The following is a 26171-nucleotide window of genomic DNA, read 5'->3' on the forward strand; positions in this document are numbered from 1 at the left end:
TCCTGTGGTAGGCAGTAAAAAAAAACAAAACAAAAACCTAAATCAGAAATGGTAGAAAGACACTTAACCAAGTACAGGGAGTTTCTGAGATCCCTAGGCTAGAGCCAACTACGTATTCCTAAGCAACACAACATAATTCTAACTTACTCAGGGCATCAACCATAGTAATTCAAACTTCTCTCTGGATGGGCCTTGAAAATAGCTTGTCATGAGGACCTGCTGTTGGTGAGATAGGTTTTTATCAGTCATTTTTAAAAATGAGAGAAGAAAATGATGCTAATTTGTCGAACACAATTCAAAGAACATCTCTCCTAAGGAGATGTGTGAAATAAGGGGTTGTAGAACAACAGTGTGAATGAGAGATACTGGGCAAATGAAGTCCTTTGAATAGGTTGCCATAAAAAGAAAGGTCACAGTGTTTGAGCCGACTAAGTAGGCCCTAACTAAGAATACCACAGAACTGCTTGTCGGGCTAAGAAGGCTTTGATGGAAAATGACACGTGAGATTGACAGGGCATCTGAACCCTTGCAGCTGTTTCATTTCAGGCATTCTTCTCCAGGATGGCTACTGCATGGATTTAAGAAGCTGTGGACAGCAGTCATTTAAGGAAATGGACACCAGGGCGAAATCATCTTAGAATGCAACCTAGCGTAGAGGGTTAGTTTGGCCAGAATATGCAGATCCCAGCCATTCACCAGCTTAGTCCCTTATCTTCTCCACTGGTTTTCTTTAACACTCTTTACTGCTCTGGTTCACTCCTTACCTGCATTGGAAAGAAGTTTCCTAAGTACAGGTTATTTAAATGTCTTACCTGCTAAAAGTCCCACAGTGATGGAAAGCATTATAACATAATACAAAAACCATATATGTTGGAATCAAAATGTTTTTAATCATGGCTTGGGTGTTTTCTGCCTTTGTGGCTGTGGGCAAATTCTCTTGTATGAGGTTCACATTCCTCATCTGTAAAATGAGAATGAAAATAAGAATGTATAAGTTAAAGAACTATTATAATACATACTTGATAATATATATAAATAACTAGGCAGTTTGAATTTTTAATTCGAATACAGGGCAACTAATATTATGTTGGCTTAAAATGTTATTTAACAGAACTTTTTATTCAAATGCAGTCTTACATTGCGATACACGTATATGTGCATGTATATACACACACAAACATACATATATACACATGTACATATATACATATGTGTACATATATACACGTGTATAACAGTTTCAGTTCAGTTCAGTTCAGTCACTCAGTCGTGTCCGACTCTTTGCAACCCAATGAATCGCAGCACGCCAGGCCTCTCTGTCCATCACCAACTCCCGGAGTTCACTCAGACTCACGTCCAGCGAGTCAGTGATGCCATCCAGCCATCTCATCCTCTTTCGTCCCCTTCTCCTGCCCCCAATCTCTCCCAGCATCAGAGTCTTTGCCAATGAATGAACTCTTTGCATGAGGTGGCCAAAATATTGGCGTTTCAGCTTTAGCATCATTCCTTCCAAAGAAATCCCAGGGCTGATCTCCTTCAGAATGGACTGGTTGGATCTCCTTGCAGTCCAGGGGACTCTCGAGTCTTCTCCAACACCACCGTTCAAAAGCATCAATTCTTCAGTGCTCAGCTTTCTTTATAGTCCAACTCTCACATCCATACATGACCACTGGAAAAACCATAGCCTTGACTAGACGGACCTTTGTTGGCAAAGTAATGTCTCTGCTTTTGAATATGCTATCTAGATTGGTCATAACTTTTCTTCCCAGGAGTAAGCGTCTTAATTTCATGGCTGCAATCACCATCTGCAGTGATTTTGGAGCCCCCCTCAAAATAAAGTCTGACACTGTTTCCACTGTTTCCCCATCTATTTGCCATGAAGTGATGGGACCAGATGCCATGATCTTCGTTTTCTGAATGTTGAGCATTAAGCCAACTTTTTCACTCTCCTCTTTCACTTTCAAGAGGCTTTTTAGTTCCTCTTTGCTTTCTGCCATAAGGGTGGTGTCATCTGCATATCTGAGGTTATTGATATTTCTCCCAGCAATCTTGATTCCAGCTTGTGCTTCCTCCAGCCCAGCATTTCTCATGATGTACTCTGCATAGAAGTTAAATAAGCAAGGTCACAATATAGAGCCTTGACGTACTCCTTTTCCTATTTGCAACCAGTCTATTGTTCCATGTCCAGTTCTAACTGTTGCTTCCTGGTACAACAGTTTAAAGCAGTATATTACTACAAATATATTTTAAATTTCACATCAAATTATTTTTAAAGTAAGCAAGGAGAAAAGTAAGGCATGATGAAAATAAAAATTGGTTAAAAATTTCAATAATAACCAACAGTTGCTGGAGATGTGTGATTCAGTAGGGGTGAATTATCTCATTCAATCTTAAAAGACAGTTGCTATTATCACCATTATTCCCATTTTACTAAAAGGCAATGGGGCCAAGATAGGCTAGTTTTCTCTAGAACCCACAGTGAAGTGGGGAGGTGAGATTCCAGCACAAGCAGTGTGCCACTGGAGCCTGCATCTTCGGGATCTCGTTGCCTCTGCAGCCAAACTATATCTTGTTTTAGAGTTAGAGTATTGGCAATCTTGAGACAGAGATAAGTAGTGACATAAAAAAAAATAAATAGTTGCCATGAAATCTCTGAAGACTGTTAAATTATATTAATGCATGCTATTAAAAGTGATGATTAGAGTATTTCCTTTTCAGAGTTAAATTAGTACAATTTCTAATAACTTTTTACCTCCCTTAAATGGTAAAGGTTAAATTTGCATGAAATGCTGTATGGGTTTCCTAGCCAATCATTTAACTAATTAGTTCATCCAAAAATGTTTTTTGAACATATGTTAGGTGGCATATCAATTTAAATATTGCTTGGTGAAAAATTATTGTCAAATATAGCTTGAACTATAATGGTATTTTGAATGAAATTATTAAGTTGTTTGCTAACTATGTGCAAAAGCAAAGGTATAATTTTATTATTAACATTCCTTCTTAAACCTAGTAATGTGGTGAGTTGAGCTTCATTAGTTAGTTGAGCTCGTTATAATTTGAGAGATGTTCAGCTATTGAGTTTTTAGATCAGGGATATTTAGGGAGTGATTTTATTTCATACAGTATTTTAAAAAACCTGTTCATGGGGCAGCCCAATAAACCTCTATATTATACACTAAAGCTTAGAATTCAGTACTCAAATCATTACATATAACACAGGAAAGTTTGCCTTAATAAAATTAACAGTTTTTATAACAAGATCCTACAATGTCTGCAAAATACTGGCAATTGGATAATGAAAATGAAAATAATGTGCATACTATATAAGCAAGTCATTGGAAGAGGGAATGCATTCGTTTATATAAATAATGCATCTGCTTTTTCCTTAGGTGTCTGCTGGCACTGATGGATCAGGAGTGTCTGTCTTTCTATTTGTATACGTAGGTGTCTATCTATTTAACTATCTGTCTCTTATCAGAACTCAAGTTTTGCATCCATTAGCCCAAATTTTTGCTCTACTACTTTGAATTACTTTTATATAGGCCTTTCTTGGTTTGTTATACATATTCATAAAATTAGCTTTTGTTTCCCTTCATCCTCTCATTTTCAATTACCCCTGAATATATGTTATGTAAGTGATTCTCAAAATGGAATACCTACAAGAATCATCCAGGAAACTTGTAAAACATGTTGATTTCCAGATCCCATCTGCTGGGGTTCTGACATGGCAAGATTGGGCTTGAACCCCCAAATCTGCATTTTCCAAATGTGCCCCATTAATTCTGATGGAGGTGGTCTTCTGAGCACACTTTTGGGAAATTCCTACTGGAGTGAACAGGTAAAAATGGAATGAAAATGTAAGTTGACATATTGTGGACATGGATATGTTGAATTTCCAACACTAGCAGATATTGAAAGACTGTAATTTCAAACTCATAAGAAGATAAAATGAATGATTTCTTATACGGGGCAAATTGCCTTCAGTTTATGTACCTTATAAAGTGGAGAAAGCAGAAAAAATGCTGATATGATTATGCAAGATAGTTGCTATAAATTAGTTATAAATATAAATGTTATATCTTTTAATCCAAAGAAACTTAAAATGATTGGATGGTGGCCTAGAAATTTTTCTCTCCTGTTTATTCCTGTCAATCTCTGTGTACAATCCCCCACAAAATATTATAAATAGTGAATAGAGGGCTATGACCCCAATAAAGGAAAAATAGATAAAGAAGAGAAGCACTTTATTATAATTCAGTGGAGATTTCTAGATTCTGCATTGCATAAAGATTGATTCTCTGAGGTTTTCAAAATTGGTATAAATTTGGAACGTAATTTTCTTGGGATCAATTAGTTAAATGTTATTTTTCCCCCTAGGATTTGAAATACCCTCTTGTTTCTTTCCACAGATTTCTTTTTTTTTTTTTTTTTTTTGTAATTTTGAACATTTCCTATCTGATTTAAAATATATTGGTTAGGTGATATCAAACTAAGATTACTGAAAATTTTTCTGAAATATCTATATTTCCAAGGGCCATTGGCATAAAGTGAAAATCGCTCAGTCGCGTCCTACTCTTTGCGATCCCATGGACTATAGAGCCCATGGGATTTTCCAGGCCAGAATACTGGAGTGGGTAGCCTTTCCCTTCTCCAGAGGTTCATTTAGAATTAAAATAAAGACTCTGTAAGTTTAAAAATCAAAATGTTTTTCTAAATTGAAAACAATTCTTATATTATGCCTGTTCCTTAGGCAATTTTATTACATGTTGCATTGATATGAGACAGTGAAACTGTGAGGAAAATTTTGAAATTTATAAATTAGATGAAATTCAAACAACCAAATAATTCTACCTTCTCAAATAATAGAGCAAATGTTGAATGATTTTTAAATCAAACTGACTAGGCTAGGCTGAGTTCTTCTGCCCAGTGAGCAACATTTCTCTTGCCATAATTTAGCTTAAATTATTTTTATGGAGACTGGATTTTCTTCACAACCACAATGCCCTTTTTAATATTGGCTTTTGGCTTTTATTCTGAGGCAGACCCTTTTAAATTTAAACATGATCTGTTGTATTTACTTTGAATGCTAATATATTGTGTATTACCCACCAAGTGACTCTTTCTTTCTGCTATTCAGAATTAAATAAACCAAGACGCAACACATGTCTCGAAACCACAATAGTTTATTTATAAGAAGAAAGACAGCCCATCAAACTTTCCACAGGAATTTAAAAAATCCATCAGGGACTCAAAGCCTTTAGTTTCTTTCCATTCATATAATTTTGGTTTTGGCTTAACACTTAGCACAATATTCACTTCAAAAGAATATCCCTTGCATTTAAAGTAAACAATCATTGTTCTACACAGACTTTTAATTTTTCCCTTCTGCCCTTTGCCACTTTTCTTCTCTCGGTCCAGTTCTTTGCTTAGCATTATGTTAGATGATGCCAGATATAAAATCCCTTTTTCGTTTATATTTTGATATGGAGACTAACTCATGAAAGAACAAATTGTTACATTTTGTTTCATTTCCAATTACTCTTGACATCTATAGTTTCTTAACATTTTAAAATGATACTTTGATTATAGGGGATGAGATAGGACAAAATAACTGCAATTAGAATGGAATACATTCTGGCGTTAGAAAGGAAAATTCAGTTTGAACATGATGTAAGGCAATGAGGTTTCATTTTGGGTTTAAATTCTTTAGGACTGGATAAGCCAAAACATATGATCTAGGGTGGCCTTGGTCTCATCCAAAGTAGATCTCATAAAATAACTTCAAACTTCACTGCAAGAGACATGGTTATTAATGACCAAAGGAGGGTCAATAGAAAAGATCCATAAATTGCAAAGTCCTATTTCTTGTTCTTCTGTCTCAGGAAGTTTACAAACTGTGGATCTAAGTATGCTTTGATCGCTAAGGCTGTCTGGAATATGTACAGGTTCTTTCTTTTTCTGGCCCATTGGAGTCATGAACAATTGAAAATGTACTTCAGTTTCACACTTACACTGGAAATCCTGAAATCCTGCCTTTCATGTCAAGAAGGCACACTCAGCCAACACACTGTGTGTGATATAGATAGCAATCTTTTACCAAAACACAACGACTTGCCAAATGAACATAGAGTTTGCTTTTATGATGAAAGTGTTAAAAGTCATGAATTTGCTTCAGGGAAAAGAAAACACCTTATTGACTTGTGGAAGTTACTGTGCTAAGTGCTAGGATAACATACAGTCTTGGCCCTTAGGCAGTTCACAGTTTGCAGTTTATTCTTCTTTGCAGGTAGTAAGCTAAGTCAGATACTCCCTATATTAATATTCTGTTCCCAAAGGCCTTTTGCAAAGAGAATCCTATATGCATTAAAATATGTGATTTATAAATTTATACCTTATTACAGAATATAAATATATAAATACGTGCCTCACCACTTAAAATATTAGATTCTAGTCTTGTATATATCCATATATATATCCATGGCCGCTATGTAGAAGTCCTGCGTATATGGTACTTGTTACTATTTCCCCAATGTGTTCTGAATTAACACATACTTATGGATTGGACTTGCTCTCTTTCTTTTGGTTGATCTCTCTCAACTCATGATTATAATGCAATAAAAGGGAAGTATGAATAGCCCAAATACCATTGAAATAACAGGGGCTTGTATAGAATGAATCACAGAATACAGGGAGAAAAAGACTTCTTTGAGGCAGCTTCTATATTTCCTATGACTTTGCTTCCTACCGTTTGTGCCTGCAGCCAACACCTTTGTGTTTCTTAGTAAATCCATTATGTTACTCCCAGTTTTCTGTTATATGCAGTGACGCTTAGTATTTAGGGTCACGGACTCTCAAGTCAGACTGTTTTGCCACTTTTTACCTAAGTGACTTAACACAAAAAAATTTACCTGTTTGCATTCTGATTTTCTCACCTGAAAAATGACATGTATATCCATCATTAATTGTGTCTAAGCAGTACAGATAACTACTCGAAGTCAGGTTGACTCTTAGAGCTAGTGGAATGTCATGATTTAATTGGTAACTTTTTTTTTTCCTTTCTTGGTGGTACATAATGTAACGGCATATCTAACCATGGATATTGTGATCAAGTATGATAATCAGAACTTCCTTACTGGGTTCTGTTTTGGATTAAATGAGTTAATGCAAATAAAGCACTAACACAGTGCCTGGCCAGTGTTTCATTTGCATTAACTCATTTAATTGTAATCAGCAACCTCAGATATGCAGATGATACCACTCTAATGCGAGAAAGCAAGGAGGAACTAAAGAGCCTCTTGGTGAGGGTGAAAGAGTAGAGTGAAAAAGCTGGCTTGAAACAGCATTAAAAACACTAAGATCGTGGCATCTGGTCCCATTACTTCATGGCAAGTAGAAGGGGGAAAAAGTGGAAGCAGTGACAGATTTTATGTTCTAGGGCTCCAAATCACTGCAGAGGTACCTGCAGCCATGGAAAAAAAAGAAAAAGATGCATGTTCCATGGAAGGAAAGCTATGACAAACCTAGACAGCGTATTAAAAAGTGGAGACATCACTTTGCTGACAAAGGTCCAAATAGTCAAAGCTACGGTTTTTCCAGTAGTCATGTATGCATATGAGAGTTGGACCATAAAGAAGGCTGATTGCTGAAGAACTGATACTTTCAAATTATGGTGGTGGAAAAGACTCTTGAGAGTCCCTTGGACTGCAGGGAGATCAAACCAGTCAATCTTAAAGGAATTAACCCTGAATATTCATTGGAGGGACTGATGCTGAAGCTGAAGCTCCTATACTTTGGCCACCTGATGCAAAGAGCTGACTCATTGGAAAAGACCCCAGTGCTGGGAAAGATTGAGGGTAGGAGGCTAAGCAGGCGACAGAGGATGAGATGATTGGATAGCATCACCAACTCAATGGACATGAGTTTGAGCAGACTTTGGGGGATAGTGGAGGACAAAGAAGCCTGGTGTGCTATAGTCCATGGAGTCACAAAGAGTTGGACACAATTTAGTGACTGAACAAAAGCACAGTGCCTGGCCATAATTGTCAATTACTGAAATAACGTGCCTAGTGGAACATGTTGCTTAGGGTTGAGTCACTGAGAGGGCAATGTGAATGTATTCTTAGGAAAAAAGCAGGTGGTCAGACTTTGGTCTTTGTTATTATAAAACTCAGTTTGGGTGGGGGCAGTTATTTGCTCTAATGTCCCTAGTAGATTCTAAATTTCCTAAAAGTAAACTTAAGAGTCTTTCATTTTTAGCAGCTGTTAGACTCTCATGAGCTTTCCTGGTGGCTCAGCTGGTAAAGAATACACCTGCAATGTGGGAGATCTGGGTTCAATCCCTGGCTTGGGAAGATCCCCTGGAGGAGAGCATGGCAACCCATTCCAGTATTCTTGCCTGGAGAATCCCATGGACAGAGAAGCCTGGAGGGCTACAGTCCATGGGGTCGCAAAAAGTCAGACATGACTGAGCGAGAATATGGTTTATTTTCAGTAAAAGTTTGTGAAGCGTATACCCCCTTCCTAATTTACTTAATTTCTGTTATATTGGCAAAATAAGTATAATATTTCTTACTAATTATAAAGGGCCTTATAATTAGTAGTTGAAAAATAATTAGTAGTTGAAAAATAATTCCTAGTTTAAATGTACAGCCTCTAATAAATAAAATTATTTCTACTTAGTCATACTTTCTTAAAACTTTTACAAAAGTTCCCTCTTTAGCAAACACATTTAAAATTTCCTGCCATTTGTTTGATATCTGTAAAACTATTACATAAAGGGAGATTTAAATATCAAATGGATTTACTTATACATTTACTGAAGTAAATAGATCAGTGGATCTCAAGCATAGAATCAGCTTCATCTTAATGATTCATGATTTTCTTTCATTTGTTTTAAATCTTTAGCATATATGTATACTCATTTCTTTCTTTTTCTCTCCGCTTCATCAAAGACCTGGGAATGCTGGATAATCTCATTTTACTGTGCATATTTTACCACTGTATCTATTGTTTCCACATGATTCTTCAAAGAAATTGCTCCAGTACAAACTTATCCTTTAGACAGTAGGAATGTATTTATGCAAGAAAGAATAAGTAATGGGCTCTCTGTAGACTCCTTATGGACCTAACAGGTGATAAATTGCAGCAAGCCAGGCCCTACAAGAAGAAAGTAGAGAGTATTTAAAGGCAACTCCAGCCTTGGAATAATGAAGAAAAATGCGTTGGGATGGGAGAGAATACTCTGGTAGGTTTGGCAAGGAGGATGGGAGAGTTTCTGATTCTTCTGTCTAGAGTAAATAAACTTTTTTCAATACAAGGCCATATAACAACTATTTCAGGTTTTGTTGATCATTTGTTCTCTATACTGACAAGTCAACTCTGCCACTTTAGCTCAGGTGCAGCTACAAACTATATAAACAAATGACCATGACTGTGTTCCACTAAAATTTTATAAAGTTCGTGAGAGGCAGGGACCTATACTTGGCCTTTGGATCATAGTTTGCTGACTCCTGTTATATAGGAAGACATTATCTCTATAGTTTAATGTATTTATTGAAATATATTGAGCACCTATCATTTGCTTGGTGCTGTGATTTTCAGAAATTCCAAACTACTTTTGTTTTCCCATATGGAAAACTCCAACTTTTGCTCATCTTTCCACTTGGTTCACAGTCGTATGTCTTATTTTGTTCTCAGGTTGCCTCTTTTCCCTATGACAATTATTTTCAGACACGAGATTATTGCCATTATTTCATACATGCATTTGAGCCTTAGGTATGTCTTGGGATAGTAAACTTCGTGTCTTAGGCGCTCTCTAGAAGATTTGGACTTGCCAGAGTGAGGAAACAGAGAGACAGATGGTGTCATTGTGATAAAGAACACTTTTCACATGTAAGTTGGATTTCCTTCCTCACCACCTACACAGTTGCTGTCAGAAGGGGAGTTGTGTCCTGAAAGATATTTGGAGACTAAAAGTAGGTTTCAAATTGGGATACCTGGAACCCTGTATCACTCATTATTATTATTTTTTCTTTCTCTTTGGCATAGGTCTTTATATCTATAATGAAATAAAGTTTGAGTTTTTATATCTTTCTGAGATCCTTTAATTCACTTTAGAATCCATAGCACTCTGCTTGTGGCCCAGAATAGGTAGTCAACAGTGTTTGTTAAAATAGTTAATACTGTTGTATTATGCAAGGCCTCTGAGGTTTGCCCTTGCCAATTAATGTAACTAATGTAATACCATGACATTAGATATGAATTACACTTTTTTAAAAAAAGAAATCTTCAACACGTCCACTGTTCTGATTTGTCCTTCCAGCTGGGCTGGAGAGGTAGAGACAAATTTCATGGGGTAAGTTCTATGATACTCTTAGAGAAGGTGTAAGTACTTATGACTTCAAGTTTTCTACAGAATTATGAATCATTATTTCTGTCTTTGAACTAGCTACTGACATTCCTGCAAACCGAGACAATACAAACATTCTTTAAAGCAAATAAAATGTTATTAATGTAACACACGATTAAACATTATGTGTATTTTTGTTCTTTTTTCTGCCTACTACTGTTGGTTGTCTGAGGAAGCCTGGAAAATAGCTGAGAAAAGAAGAGAAGCTAAAGGCAAAGGCGAAAAGGAAAGATACACCCATTTGAATGCAGAGTTCCAAAGAATAACAAAGAGAGATAAGAAGGCCTTCCTCGGTGATCAATGCAAAGAAGTAGAGAAAAACAATAGAATGGGAAAGACTTAAAGATATCTTCAAGAAAATTAAAGATACCAAGGGAACATTTCATGCAAAGATGGGCACAATAAAGGACAGAAATGGTATGGACCTAACAGAAGCCAAAAATATTAAGAAGAGGTGGCAAGAATACACGGAAGAACTATACAAGAAAGATGTTCATGACCCAGATAACCACAATGGTGTGATCTCTCACCTAGAGCCAGACATCCGGGAATGTGAAGTCAAGTGAACCTTAGGAAACATCACTATGAACAAAGCTAGTAGAGGTGATGAAATTCCAGTTGAGCTATTTCAAATCCTGAAAGATGATGCTGTGAAAGTGCTGCACTGAATATGCTAGCAAATTTGGAAAACAGTAGTGGCCACAGAACTGGAAAAGGTCAGTTTTCATTCCAATCCCAAAGAAAGGCAATGCCAAAGAATGCTCAAACTACCGCACAATTGCACTCATCTCACATGCTAGCAAAGTAATGCCCCAAAATCTCCAACTCAGGCTTCAAAAGTATGTGAATCGAGAAGTTCCAGATGTTCAAGCTGGATTTAGAAAAGGAAGAGAAACCAGAGATCAAATTGCCAACATACGCTGGATCATCGAAAAAGCAAGAGAGTTCCAGAAAAACATCTATTTCTGCTTTATTGACTATGCCAAAGCCTTTGACTGTGTGGATCACAATAAACTGTGGAACATTCTGAAAGAGATGGGAATACCAGACCACCTGACCTGCCTCTTGAGAAACCTATATGCAGGTCAGGAAGCAACAGTTAGAACTGGACATGGAACAACAGACTGGTTCCAAATAGGAAAAGGAGTACGTCAAGGCTATATATTGTCACCCTGCCTATTTAACTTATATGCAGAGTATATCATGAGAAATCCTGGGCTGGATGAAGCACAAGCTGGAATCAAGATTGCTGGGAGAAATATCAATAACCTCAGATATGCAGATGACACCACCCTTATAGCAGAAAGTGAAGAAGAACTAAAAAGCCTCTTGATGAAAGTAAAAGAGGAGAGTGAAAATGTTGGCTTAAAACTCAACGTTCAGAAAACTAAGATCATGGCATCTAGTCCCATCACATCATGGCAAATAGATGGGGAAACAATGGAAACAGAGACTTTATTTTCTTCGGCTAAAAAAATCACTGCAGCCATGAAGTTAAAAGATGCTTGCTCCTTGAAAGAGAAGCTATGACCAACCTGGACAGCATATCAGAAAGCAGAGACATTACTTTGCCAACAAAGGTCTGTCTAGTCAAAGCTATGTTTTTTCCAGTGGTCATGTATGGATGTGAGAGTTGGACTGTAAAGAAAGCTGAACACAGAAGAATTGATGCTTTTGAACTGTGGTGTTGGAGAAGACTCTTGAGAGTCCCTTGGACTGCAAGGAGATCCAATCAGTCTGTCCTAAAGGAGATCAGTCCTGAATATTCGTTGGAAGGACTGATGCTGAAACTGAAGCTCCAATACTTTGGCCACTGGATGTAAAAAACTGACTCACTAGAAAAGACCATGATGCTGGGAAAGATTAAAGGCAGGAGGAGAAGGGGACGACAGAGGATGAGATGATTGGATGACATCACTGACTCGATGGACATGAGTTTGAGTAAGCTCCAGGAGTTGGTGATGGACAGGGAGGCCTGGCGTGCTGCAGTCCATGGGGTCTCAAAGAGTTGGACACAACTGAGCGACCGAACTGAACTGTTTATACATTAGATACTAGTATTGTTTCTAGGATTAGATACTTCTCAGGCATTTGTATTAAATTAAATTTCCATATGTTGAAGGCAGTGACTTACTAACACAGAATTTTGGCATTTGCATGTGTTTTATTCTATTGCAAAATTCTATAGCATCTGTAATTATTTAATGATCAAAACAGTTACTTGATCTTGTCAATATTGCTAATTCTAACTAACATATGAAAATGGAGATGTCCTTTTTTTCTCTTTCACATATTAATTATCACACTAAATTGAAAAACAGAATAAAAAAGTTTTCATTCTCAAATAATTATTGCTTGTCATTCCAACCTGAGAAGCTTCGAGCTAAGTGGAGAAGTGTTACTTTTCCAAAGACAAAAACTCAATTTACACTTAGCATTTGGAATTCTTCTGATAAGAAACTTACCTGGATGTTAATAATAGTTACAGTGTCTTATGTCTCTAGTAAGAGAGGAGAACAGTTGCAAGGTCTACCTGGCCTGGTGACCCTTGGGTTTTAGTTGAAACGGCCTATGAAAAATGCATGCTAAGGACTTTTGGATACTTTTCAGGGGCTTAGTAATAACAGTATCACCATATTTCATCAATCCTGAGACATCTTTCCACATTTCACTTAACATTTCCATAATTAAGATGTCTTTTCTAGCCAATAGCAGTTAATATTAGATGAAGTAGAGTATTTAAAAGATAACAATGACTGTTTATTGACCATTTACTTTAAGCCACTATTTTAGACATTTCACAAAGGGTATCTTTATTTTTATAAACTTATGAGATCTTAAAACAGAAAGCAGATATCCAGAGAGGTAAATAGCTTGTGTCAGTCACAAGACTAGTAAGTGACAGAGCTGAGATTCAGATCTGGGTCTGTCTGACTCAAGGTCCCACGTCCTTGACCACTGTGCTACACTGCTGACATGGCGAAAGGAAAGAAGGAAAACAGCTATGTGGATATAGGGGTGCTTCTCAGAACCAATGGGTAGAAATGCAGTTAAGTTTCAGGAGAAGATGGACCAGAAATTAGAACTATGTCAGGCTTTTCTTAGCTTTCTCTTTGTTGTGTCACTTCTTCCTGAACAGATGCTTTCTTCTTTCTTTCTGCAGGCTGGCTTTCTCTGCTTTGCCACATGGCAGAAATTTGCCTTTTACATCATCCAACCTATTTAAAATAGCTTAGTATCCAATAGTTATGGAAAAAGAAGGAGGAAGTCATTCTGCATTCATGTGAGAGCTGAGATTCACTGCTGTCAATGAGAAGTGGGTTCCAGAGACTATGGACCTGTTAGGCCATGGAATGGGCAGATTCCATGTCTTATGTGTCCAAAAGTCGTGGAGTACACGGGGTGGTGTGGACTATCACAAAATGCACAGGAGTGTGTGTGGTTGGTTCGTACTTTGAAACAAGCCAGTCTTCCTTTGATACAGCTAACTCTTGGTACAGGTAGCCCTGTAGTTCATTCCATGACTTGGATATGCACACACAGTCTCTTCACGATGCCTACTAATATTGGAAGCAGAATCTTTCAATAAATAATGTGAAAAATAGTGCTCTCTGTTTTAAAGAAGCAGGGATGACTATGAAGCCATGGAAGCCTCATGGGCAATGTGAAATGTAAACCTTGTTCTGAAAGGTATATAGAGTTTAGATGTGCAGAGAACGTGGAGACCAAATAAGGTGGATCAAGGGCAGCCTTAGTTGCTGAAAAACATTATAAATAGGATGGGCACAGCCTGGAGTGAATAAATAAGTAAGGAGAAGGAAATGGCTATGCACTTGAGTATTCTTGCCTGGGAAATCCCATGGACAGAGAAGCCTGATGGGCTGCAGACATGGGGTTGGGAAAGAGTCAGACATGACTGAAGCAACTGAACAACAAGGCTGTATTTGATGAAGAGTTTAAAGTTGTTTGGAAGTTTTTAGCAGACTGTGTAGATCTGAGACAGAGAGTCCCTCGCTGTTCAGTAAATCCATTTCTTTCTGCTACTGGGCACATTTTCCAAACTCCTTTGCAGATATTTTGATCACGTGACTGATCCTGGCTAGTAGAATGTGAATTGGAGGCCTGACCATCTCTATTTTCTCTCTTTCTCATTTGGTGATTTGATTTTATACCCACATTGAAGATCACAGAACCTCTTTATTTCTTGTTCCTGAATGATTGCACAGAGCTGAGGCCCTTCCCTAGTTTCAACTAGAATTTACATGAGTCAGAAATAAATTCCTATTCAGATTATCCATTGGAAATGGTCATGATAGGAGCTAGCCAAATCAAGAGCCTAGTGGTCCAGGCTAAGATGTTTGACTTTTATCTCAGAAATGTAACACTGTTTTTGAGTCCAAAGCCAGAAATAAATGTTTTAATAAGATCAGCATGACAGAAGGGACACCTAGGATAAGGATCGACTGTGGCAGGACAGCTAGAAGCAAGGACAGGTACAAGCAAGGAGAGAAATGGAATCATTTCATCAGTGAAATAATAATGAAGGCAGAAAATTAATGATGGTGGGTTAAGGAAGAAATGCACAGTATTAGGAAAAAGTTAAAACATTCAAATAAGCTGTTAATTTTGACATGAAACTTACATTTTATAAAATAACAAACTACTGATACCCATACAGCCACTGGATGGTTTCAGCAAGTCTCAAGGGCAGTGCTGGCCACTATGAAACATTCTCCTATTGTCTCATTCTGCGTTACTCCTTACTTCATGCAACAGACACTCAGGGGGTCCTGGTCCTCCCTTCCCCACTGAGATGACCTTAGAATATTTCTTAACACCCAGCTCCAGGTATCAGTTTCCAATTTAGTAGAGGCTGCAGTTGAACGCATACTTCTTAGCTGTGTGTTTTACATAATCTTAAAATTTTTACCTTTTTGAGGACCATGGAAGGAAAGCTAAGGAGCAGTAATACAAACACTGCTCAACTATACATGACTGGGTTGTATTAGACGTTTCTCAGAACCATGGCAGTGAAAACTTATCATAATCCTGCATTTGTTTCTTGTCTGACTATCAGGCCATTTACTTACATCAATTTTCTCCTCAGTTGGCATCATTATTCCACTGTCTTTCAATATTATGCTTTAGGGTCACTCGGTTCTTTATGACTGTCATCACTATTATTTAATGATAACATTTACATAGAATCTTTTCCTCGAAGAATCTTTAGGCATATACTATACTTCGTGTAGTTCAATAGATTAAAGGAAAGCTATTTGAACTCCTCTGTCAAATCAGAGTTCCCTTTTTCCTCTCTTAGGGTTTTCTCTATGTGAGACTGAGTCTGAGCTGTGGGCTCCGTGCCAGCTGGAAGCTGTTCTGGTTTCTGTAAGTGGAGCCACAGCCCTTATAAGTTAGTGTAGCATTACAGGGCTTTTCTGTTTCCCATTAGGCATTTAAGAAGAAGCACTCAAATCTGATCTGCATTTTGTAACATACAATCTGTATCACAGTGGTAGCCCCAGGACCAGTTATAGCACAATGAGAAGCACAATTTAATGCCATTTTTTCCAGAGGTGTAGACCTATGTGAAATTTTGTCAAGGTGACTACCTTGATCCGTATTTAAAAATTTCTATGCCACGTGAGGAGACCTACATTGCCACTTTTATCATCTTTTAAAGCTATAGTAACAATTACTTTTTTGCTTCAATTAACAGTTGATCACTTGGTGGGAACCAGAGGAGAGGAAAAGATAGAAAACCTGATAATTTATCCCAAAAGAAGCACTGTGACAAGAACATCATTAGGGCTCATTATATGTGTATACTTATAGACTGAATTTTGAGCCAGGGAATCAGAAAATTCTTGAAAGGGATGAGATGATTTGAAGATATTTAAAGACTGGATAGAAGATGGAATTTTGTTTATATCTGGCCATTCTCAGCTAAATTAATGTTGAGAAACATTTATTGGGCATTTATTATGCCAGGCATTGCTTATTGTAAGTGCATTTTATGTATTATTTCATAGACTTTTTCAAGGAAGAATCAATTTAAATTAGGGAAATTATTAAACTTTCTTAGAAAATATTTTTAAAAGAATATATATGTTTAATAATAAGCATAGAACTTTAAGATTGTTGATTATCACTTAAATATAACCCTAAATTGTCTCAAACTCCTTGTTCTAGCTCATTGAAATCACTAGACTCTTAGGACTTTTCTTTCTTTCATTACTATCCATCAACTAGGCTTATTTACTCTGTGTGTGTGTATGTGTGTGTGTGTGTGTGTATGCATGTGTGTTTTACACACTAAGTGTGAGACTAAGAAAACACAATTATCTAAAGAAAATTATCTTAAAGAAATATGTTACTAATTTCATTGTCAAGAGAAGTTTTACTTGGGTTTAGAGATTTCTTAATTCTTGATTCCATACAGATTTTTTTTTTAATGAACTGTAGTTGAGTTACAATATTATACTTGTTTCAGGTGTACAACATAGTAATTTGATATGACATAATACTAACTTTACAGTTAATATTGACTATATTCCCTGTGCTGTCCATTATATCCTTATAACTTATTTTATACTTAGAAGTTTATATCTCTGAAACCCTTTTACCTATTTTGCCCTTCCTGCCACCTCTCCAGCCTCTGGTAACCACTATTTTGTTCTCTGTATCATGAGTCTTTCTATTTTAGTATAATTGTTTATTTTATTTTTTAGATTTCACATATAAGTAAAAGCATACTGGATTTATCTTTCTCTTTCTGACTTATTTATCCAAGCATTCTATCCTCCAAATCCATCCATGTTTAATCAAACTTTCATTCTTTTTTATGGATGAGTAATATTCCATTGAAAATGTATACCACATCTTCCTTATCCATTCATCTGTTGATGGAAACTTAGGTTGCCTCCATATCTTGACTGTAGTAAATAAGGCTGCTCTGAACATTGGGGTGCATGTATCTTTTGAAATTAGTGGTTTTGTTTTCTTGGGATAAATATCCAAGAATAGAGTTGCTAGACTGTATGGCAGATTAATTTTTAATTTTTTGAGGAACCTCCATACTGTTATCATAGTGGTTGTACCAGTTTACTTTCCCATCAGTAATACATGAGGATTCCCTTTTCTCCATACCCTCACCAATTCACCAACGTTTGTTATTTCTTGTCTTTTGATAATAGCCATTCTGACAGATGTGAAGTAATATTGCATTGTGGTTTTGATTTGTATTTTCCTGATGATTAGTGATGTTGAACATCTTTTCATGTGCCTATTGGCCATCTGCATACAAATTTTTACCATTTTAAAAATAAAAATTAAGAATACGTGGATTCTGATGTTTATTAGATATTTTTGGTAGAAAAATAGGTATACAGATTTTGTTGAATAACTTTTTGAAGCTGGCATTTTTGTCTCCTGAAGAAAAGCAAAAAGTCTTGATTTTTAATGTACCATCTATAGTTTGTTTTTTAACTATTTTCATTTTTAAGAATTGCAACTCTTATTTTCTGGTGCTGCATTTTATATAGGCTTTCTTCCTGGGATTAGTAGAAATCATACCTTTGCAGCATTATTATATACATGGATACTGTTTTTTTTCTGTTTTAAAAAAGTATAGCTATGTAAATTTACTTAGTTAACAAAGGCTTAGTTAAAAAAAAAGATATTGGTTCCTGGAGGAGTTGGCCTTTGAAATAATGCTGAAATGACATGTTAAACTTAAGAGAGAAACTCTCTGTTTTAAATGCATGTGTAATTCTGAATGGGAGGTACACAGGAGTGCTGTGCAGAATTTCAAGTTTCTGGGCACTGCTTTAGAAGGAGGAATGTCAACTTCCATCTCCAGTACTATTACCCCCAAGCTAGGCTAACAAAAAGCATCTCTCTCTGGGAAATTATAATTTCATTCTACCATGGTATATATAGATGTTATAAATGTGGATTCATACATTGCTCATGGGGATCACATCTTCCAAACAGATTTTACACTGTTATCTTAAAACTATGGTGATCTCCTTCATTGTGTGGGCCAAGTGTAGCCAGGACGGTTTGTGTAGTTACTTCCTAATTATGTTTCAGTGCCTTGAAGGAATTGAATATCATAGACCAGTGCTTCTTAAACTTTGGTATCTATATGGGTCACTGGGGGAAATGTTCAAGTGAAATTCTGATCCAGTAAGTTTGCAGTGAGACATGAGGCTGTCCATCTCTAGCAAACTCAGAAGATGTTAATGCCATGGTTCCATTTTTCACACTTGGAGTAACAAGGCCACAGAAACTGATTAGCAAGCAGGAAGAATTGCCTTCTTGTGAGTCTTACTCAATAGTGGTCATCTTCCCTTACTCTGTTCTTTCCATTGGTTCTGGACTTTCAGTTCCTGGTAAACATCCTGGTGCCCCTAGGAGCCCTCATGCATGCTCTCTGAAAAAAAAACTCACTTGTCACCTAGCTCATGCCTACCCTTGCCTCTCATCTAAGCATCTCTTCCTTAGGGAAGACATTCATGCCCTTCAAGCCTGGGCTAAGGATAACCATGGCACATCAATGTCACCTTGAAAAATAACAATTTCACTTGTACAGAGTTGGGGAATGTCTGCTTTTCCCACTAGATGGAAAGGTCCATGGACACGATAAGGTCTTTGACACAAGAACTTAGATCTGTCCTCAGAACTTCCTTTAGACTGACATGCAAGAGCCTGGCCTAACTGTATCCTTAGAAGAATCTGCGTTTGAAGTGACTTCCTTGGAATTTACTCTTGTCTCCTTTTGCTCTTCAGCAATAGCACAGACTAAAGCCCAGACTGAAATGGGCATGGGCCCTGTCCCTGTTTGCCCCCTTTGCGCACTCTCCAAATATGTACCAGCCCCTCTGTACTTCTGTCAACCAGATCCTGGAGCAGCTGTGAGTCTTACCCTTTTGGGGTCATCCTGGGACCCCCAGCTAAGCTGGTTCCAAGAGAGAGGCCTGTCAGGGGCCTCCCACTGGTGAAAGTATTGATGCAATTTCTTTTTCAATGCCTGGTAATATGGGATTGCCAGAATAGTCCCAGATACGACACAGCTGATTTGAGGTGGTTCAAATTGTTTGTCTAGCTAGGGGCTTGCAACAAATAATTTTTAGGATCCTAAGCACCTGAAAAGTTGATCACTGATGTATATTCTTAGGTACTTTAAAATGAAATGAATCACCCATAAACTTTATAATCAAATTGGGTCTAAATGCTATAAAAGTGGAATGGAGATAGGAGATAACTCTCATCTTGACTTTGGAGTCTCAAGATTTTCCTGGTGACCAAGTGAGATAAGCAAAGTCAAAATGCAAGGGACAAATACAGCATTCTCTCAGGATGCATCTTTCAGGTGGCACTTTCAATTTTGACCACAAGCCTCACATTTCTCCAGAGGTTTCAGCCTTTTTGTAACTCTTTTTCTGTTGCATTGACACTGCAATTTGTGCTCCATATGTGAAAGCAGAGTTAAATCAAAAGCTGCCTTTTCCCTCTAGAAGTCTCTACTTACTATATTGAGCTGTAACTGTGATATCCGAAGGTAAAACTACATGAGTAATGCAATCTGACATGCTGAATCATAATTGAATGCCAAACAAATACATTGCTCCTGAAAATGATACCTAAAAACATCATTTTTAACCACTGAGTTGTGCTGCTAATATTTTGGAAATCCTTTCACTGTTGACCTCACCTTAAACCGTGTGCTTTCTTTTCCTCTTACAACATAGCAGGTTTAAAGACCAAAAGAAGACTGTCGTGGTTGGGATCACCTTTAATGATTAGGTAGGTTAGATAATTAGAAGGTTGCTGAAAGACAAGGCAGTTGAGATGGACACCTCCCAGTTAAGGAAATATGACTGAACGCCTTTCAGGTTAGCAATGGGACTACCTAGATTCTAGGACCAGCTGTACCGTTTGCTCACTGAGCAGCTTTGATGGGTAAGACAAGCCAAACCATTGGGCCTCAGCATCCTCCTTTATAAATTGAGAATGGACTAAATTATTGAAAGGCTCCTTTCCATTCCAAAAATCTATGAGAGAAAAGTCCTCAGATAATCACTTGCTCTGCTCAGCCAGCACAGGCTCAGCATCAAGATTGCAGTCCCAGTAAAAAGGGAACCAGGGTTGGGGAAACAATTAATATAGCAGTTCTGTGGGGCCTCATCTTCCCACAAGGTAGTTTTGCTTTGGCTTTCTCAGTCAACTTGGTTGGACTTAGGTTCTCGTCTCAACACTGGAAAATTAGGTTGTTTGACATTTCTGGTCTGTGATTTACCACATATTTTGTTCCTAGGTACGGCTTTAAAGGTCAAAGTAGATATCGGAGCCTTCTTTTTAATCTTTCATGTCTGTGTCTGTCATGGCAGTACAAATCATCACCACCATTATCCTGGAATTCTGACACACCTTCCTGTTCTCACGATGCTACTCTTGTTCCCCTCTCCCTGGAACTGGTTCTCCAGACAGTAATCAGAATGATCCTGCTGTATCTTCTCTTTGCCCTCTCTTGGTGCATTGAAATTGTTCTCCCTTCAGCTCTGTGCTCCAGAGCGCTGACTTCTATTGAGTTAGATGGGGCTCCTTACCTATTGACTTCTACTGAGTTTTGCTGATTGTGGAGGTACTGGTACTAATCAGTGGAAGGGAGGAAAAAGTAGATTGGATATTTATTACCCAGCCTCCTTCTCTTCCAAGACTGTCTGGCAGAGGAATGAGTCTCTTCTAAAGGCCCAGGGTCTGTTTTGTGGCCTTCTCCTTCAGCTGTAACTCTTCCCAAGTTCTGGACAATTTTCACTTGTTGCCCCTTCAGTCCTAGGAGTGATAATGCTATTCCACTGTTGCTAATTCCAATACACTTCAAAACTCCTCTACTTTCCCCACCTTAACTCTGCTATTATATGTATAAATAGTGCCTTTATGAAATTCACTTTCATTAAGCCATCTAAATATGCCATCTACTTTCTGCCTTGACTGGTACAGGAGAGAGTGAGAGATATATAATTCACAGACCATAAAATTTACCATTTTAAATATACAAATCAGTAGTGTACAAGTCAGTGGTTTTTAGTATATTCACAAGGTTGTGCAACTGTTATCATCTAATTCCAGAATTTCTCATCACCTTAGAAAAATAAAACAAAAATATGTTTTTTTTGGATCCCTTGTATCCCTTCCTTTCTCTCTACTCCTACTTCCTGGCAAACACTAATCTACTTTCTATATCTATTCTGGATATAAATGGAATCATATGATATATGACTTTTTTGTCTTTTTTTTTTTCATTAAGCATAATGTTTTCAGGGTTCATCCATATTGTAGCATGTATCAGTACTTCATTCCTTTTTGTGGCCTATTGATTTTCCATTGGATCAGATATTGTTTATCTTTTTATTGGCTGATGCATATTTGGGTTGTTTCCACATGTTGGCTATTATGAATAATGCTGATATAAATACGCATGTACAAGTTTTTGTATGAGTGTATATTTTTAATTCTCCTTGGTATATACCTAGGAGTGGAATTGCTGGATCATACAATAGCTCTATGCTTAATGTTTTGAGAAATTGCAAACTGTTTTCTGTAGTGACTGAACCATTTAACATTCCACTAGCAAAGTGTGAGGATGATGATTTCTCCACATCTTTGCCATCACTTACCATTTTTCAGTTTTTGATTATATCCATCTTAGTGTGAAGTAGTATCTCATAGTTTGATTTGTGTTTGCCTCATAGCTGGTATCATCTTTTCATGTACTCAGCCATTTGTATAACTTCTTGGGAGACATGTCTGTTCAAATCCTTTGACCGTTGTTTAGTTATTTATCCTTTTATTGTTAAACTCTAAGGATTATCTTCTTGGTATTGATTGCAGATATTTTTCTCCTGTGGGTTGTTTTTAATTTCTTGATAGTATCCTTTGACATACTAAATTTTTCATTTTGATGAAGACTCATTTAATTTTTTTTCTTTTGGTATCATATTTAAGAAATTATTACCTAATATGAAGTCATAATGATTAACAATTAGATTTTCTTCTAAAAGTTTTATTATTTTAACTCTTACATTTAGATCTTTGATTTATTTTGATTTAATTTTTGTATGTGGTGTGAAGTAATGGTGAGAGCTTCCCTGGTGGCTCAGACAGTAAAGCGTCTGCCTGTAATGCGGGAGACCTGGGTTCAATTCCTGGGTCAGGAAGATCCCCTGGAGAAGGAAATGGCAACCCACTCCAGTATTCTTGCCTGGAATATCCCATGGACGGAGGAGCCTGATAGGCTATAGTCCATGGGGTCGCAAAGAGTCAGACATGACTGAGCGACTTCACTTTTCCTTATTTTTCATTATATAGCCAAATGTTCTAGCAGGACTTTTTGGAAGTACTGTTTCTCCATTGAATGCTCTTGGAATCTTTGGCAACAATCAAATGACCTTAGATATATGGGTTTATTTTGGACTGTCACTTCTATTCTATTCAATGTCTGTCCTTATACTAACACCACATTGCCATGATTATTTTAGCATTATATTAGGTTTTGAAATAAAACCATGACTCCTCCAACTTTAAAAAGAAATTGTTTGAGCTGTTTGTGTTCTCTGAAATTCTATATGAATTTTAGGTTCAGCTAGTCTATTTCTATAAAAAAGATTGTTGGTATTTTGATGGGCTCTTTGTTGAATCTGTAGATCAATTTAGGTAGCATTGCCCCCAGTATTTGATAATATTAATCTTCTGCTATATGAACACATAGTGTCTTTCCATTTATTAGGCCTTTTATTTCTTTGAACAATGTTTTGTAGCTTTTGGTATACAAGCCTGGCACTTCTTTGATTGAATTTATTCTTAAGTATCTTGCTCTTTTTATGCTATTATAAAAGGAATTATTTTCTCTACTTCATTGTTAAATTGTTCATTACTGTTGTGCAGTTGACTTTGTATATTGATCTTATACCTTGCTGAACATATGTCCAATGCCATCTTAAATGTAAATATACTGAAGCTTTAATGCAAAATATGGAATTATTCAGAGTAATGAGCTTGATTTAGATATGATATTAAAGCTCAACATTCAGAAAACGAAGATCATGGCATCTGGTCCCATCACTTCATGGAAAATAGATGGGGAAACAGTGGAAACAGTGTCAGACTTTATTTTGGGGGGCTCTAAAATCACTGCAGATGGTGACTTCAGCCATGACATTAAAAGACGTTTACTCCTTGGAAGAAAAGTTATGACCAACCTAGATAGCATGTTGAAAAGCAGAGACATTACTTTGCCAACAAAGGTCCATCTAGTCAAAGCTATGGTTTTTCCAGTGGTCATGTATGGATGTGAGAGTTGGACTAAAAAGAAAACTGAGCACTGAAGAATTGATGCTTTTGAACTGTGGTGTTGGAGAAGACTCTTGAGAGTCCCTTGGACTGCAAGGAGATCCAACCACTCCATTCTGAAGGAGATCAGCCCTGGGTTTTCTTTGGAAGGAATGATGCTAAAGCTGAAACTCTAGTGCTTTGGCCACCTCATGAGAAGAGTTGACTCATTGGAAAAGACTCTGATGCTGGGAGGGATTAGGGGCAGGAGGAGAAGGGGATGACAGAGGATGAGATGGCTGGATGGCATCACTGACTTGATGGACATGAGTCTGAGTGAACTCCGGGAGTTGGTGATGGACAGGGAGGCCTGGTGTGCTGCGATTCATGGGGTCGCAAAGAGTCGGACACGACTAAGCGACTGAACTGAACTGAGTAAGAAAGTGAAGGTGCTCAGTCTTGTACGGCTCTTTGCGACCCCATGGGCTGTAGCCCACCAGGCTCCTCCATCTATAGGATTTTCCAGGCAAAAGTACCAGGTGGTTTGCCATTTCCTTCTCCAGGGGATCTTCCTGACCCAGGGATTGAACCCAGGTCTCCCGCATTGTACACAGATGCTTTTCCATCTGAGCCACCAGGGAAGTCACTTTAGACCACAGCAGTAAAGTGAATATCATAATAATGTGAGTCACACAAATTTTGTGGTTGCTCAATGTATATGAAAGTTATGTTTACACTATACTGTGCAGTGTTTACTATACTATTAAGTGTTCAGTAGTGTTATGTCTAAAAAAAGCAATGTACATACTTTAATTAAAAATAATTTATTGCTGAAAAATAGTAACCATCATCCAAGCCTTCGGCAAGTGATAATCTCATTGCTGGTTGAGGATCTTGCCTTAGTGTTGATGGCTGCTGACTGATCAAGGTAGTGGTTGCTCACGGTTGGGGTGGCTGTGACAATCTCTTAAAATAAGACAACAATGAAGTTTGCCACATTAACTGACTCGTCCTTTTATGAAAGATTTCTCTGTGGCATGCAGTGCTATTTGATAGCATTTTCCCCACAGTAGAACTTATTTCAAAATTTGAAATCCATCCTCTAAAATCATGCCACTGTTTTATCAACTAAGTTTATGTAATGGTTTTAAATCCTTTGTTGTCATTTCAGCAATCTTCACAACATCTTCACAGGAGTAGACTGTATCTCACGAAACTACTCTTTGCTTATCCATAGAAACAACTTCTCATGTGTTATAGTTTGATCACCTCTAAAAAGAGATTGCTGCAATTCAGTCACATCATCAGACTCTACTTCTAATTCGAATTCTCTTACTATTTCTGCCACATCTATAATGACTTCTTCCACTAAAGTTTTGAACTCTTCAAAGTCATCCACGAGGAGGGAATCAACTGCTTCAAAATTCCTGACAATATTGATATTTTGACCTCTTCTTATGAGTCTTGAATATTCTTAATGATGTCTAAAATGGTGAAGCCTTCACTTCCTATCAGAGGAATCACTCTCTATGACAGTTATAGTCTTATGAAATGTATTTATTAAATAAGAAGACTTCAAATTTAAATTATTCCATAAGCCATGGGCTACAGAATAGATGTGCTAGCAGGCCTGAAACAACATAATTTTGCTTTATATCTCCTTCAGAGCCCTTGGATGACCACGTGCATTGTCAGTGAGCAGTTATGTTTTAAAAGAATTTTTTTTTCTGAGCAGTAGTTCTCTATAGTAGGCTTAAAATACTCAGTAAAACATGTTGTCAACAGATGTTCTGTCATTCAGGCTCTATTTTTCCATTTATAGAGCAGAGACAGGGTAGATGTAGCATAATTCTAAATTGTCCTAGTATCTTGGAATGATAAATGGGCATCAGCTTCAATTTTAAGTCATGAGCTGCATTCACCTCTAAAAAGAGAGTCAGCCTGTCCTTTGAAGTTTTGAAGCCCTGCCTTGACTTCTCCTCTATAGCTATAAGAGTCCTAGATGGCACCTTCTTCCAATAAGACACTGTTTTGTCTACATTGAAAGTCTGTAGCTTAATGCATCTTAGCTAGATCTTCTGGATAAGTTGCTGCAACTTCTCTATTAGCACTTGCTGTTTCATCTTACACTTCTGTGCTATGGAGATGGCTTCTTTCCTTCAGTCTCATTAACGGATCTCTCCTAGCTTCAAACCTTTCTTCTGCAGATTCCTCATCTCTCTCAGCCTTTATAGAATTGAAGGAAGTTAGAACCTTGCCCTGGATTAGGCTTTAGCTTAAGGGACACTTGTACCTGATTTAGTCTTCCTCCCAGTCCACTAAAACTGTTTCCATATCACTAATAAGACTGCTTCACTTACCATTATCATTTGTGTGTTCACTGGAGTAGCACTTTTAGTTTCCTTCAAAGACTTTTCCTTTGCAT

The sequence above is a fragment of the Capricornis sumatraensis genome, chromosome 9, assembly GCF_032405125.1.
Source record: "Capricornis sumatraensis isolate serow.1 chromosome 9, serow.2, whole genome shotgun sequence".
Lineage (NCBI taxonomy): Eukaryota > Metazoa > Chordata > Mammalia > Artiodactyla > Bovidae > Capricornis > Capricornis sumatraensis.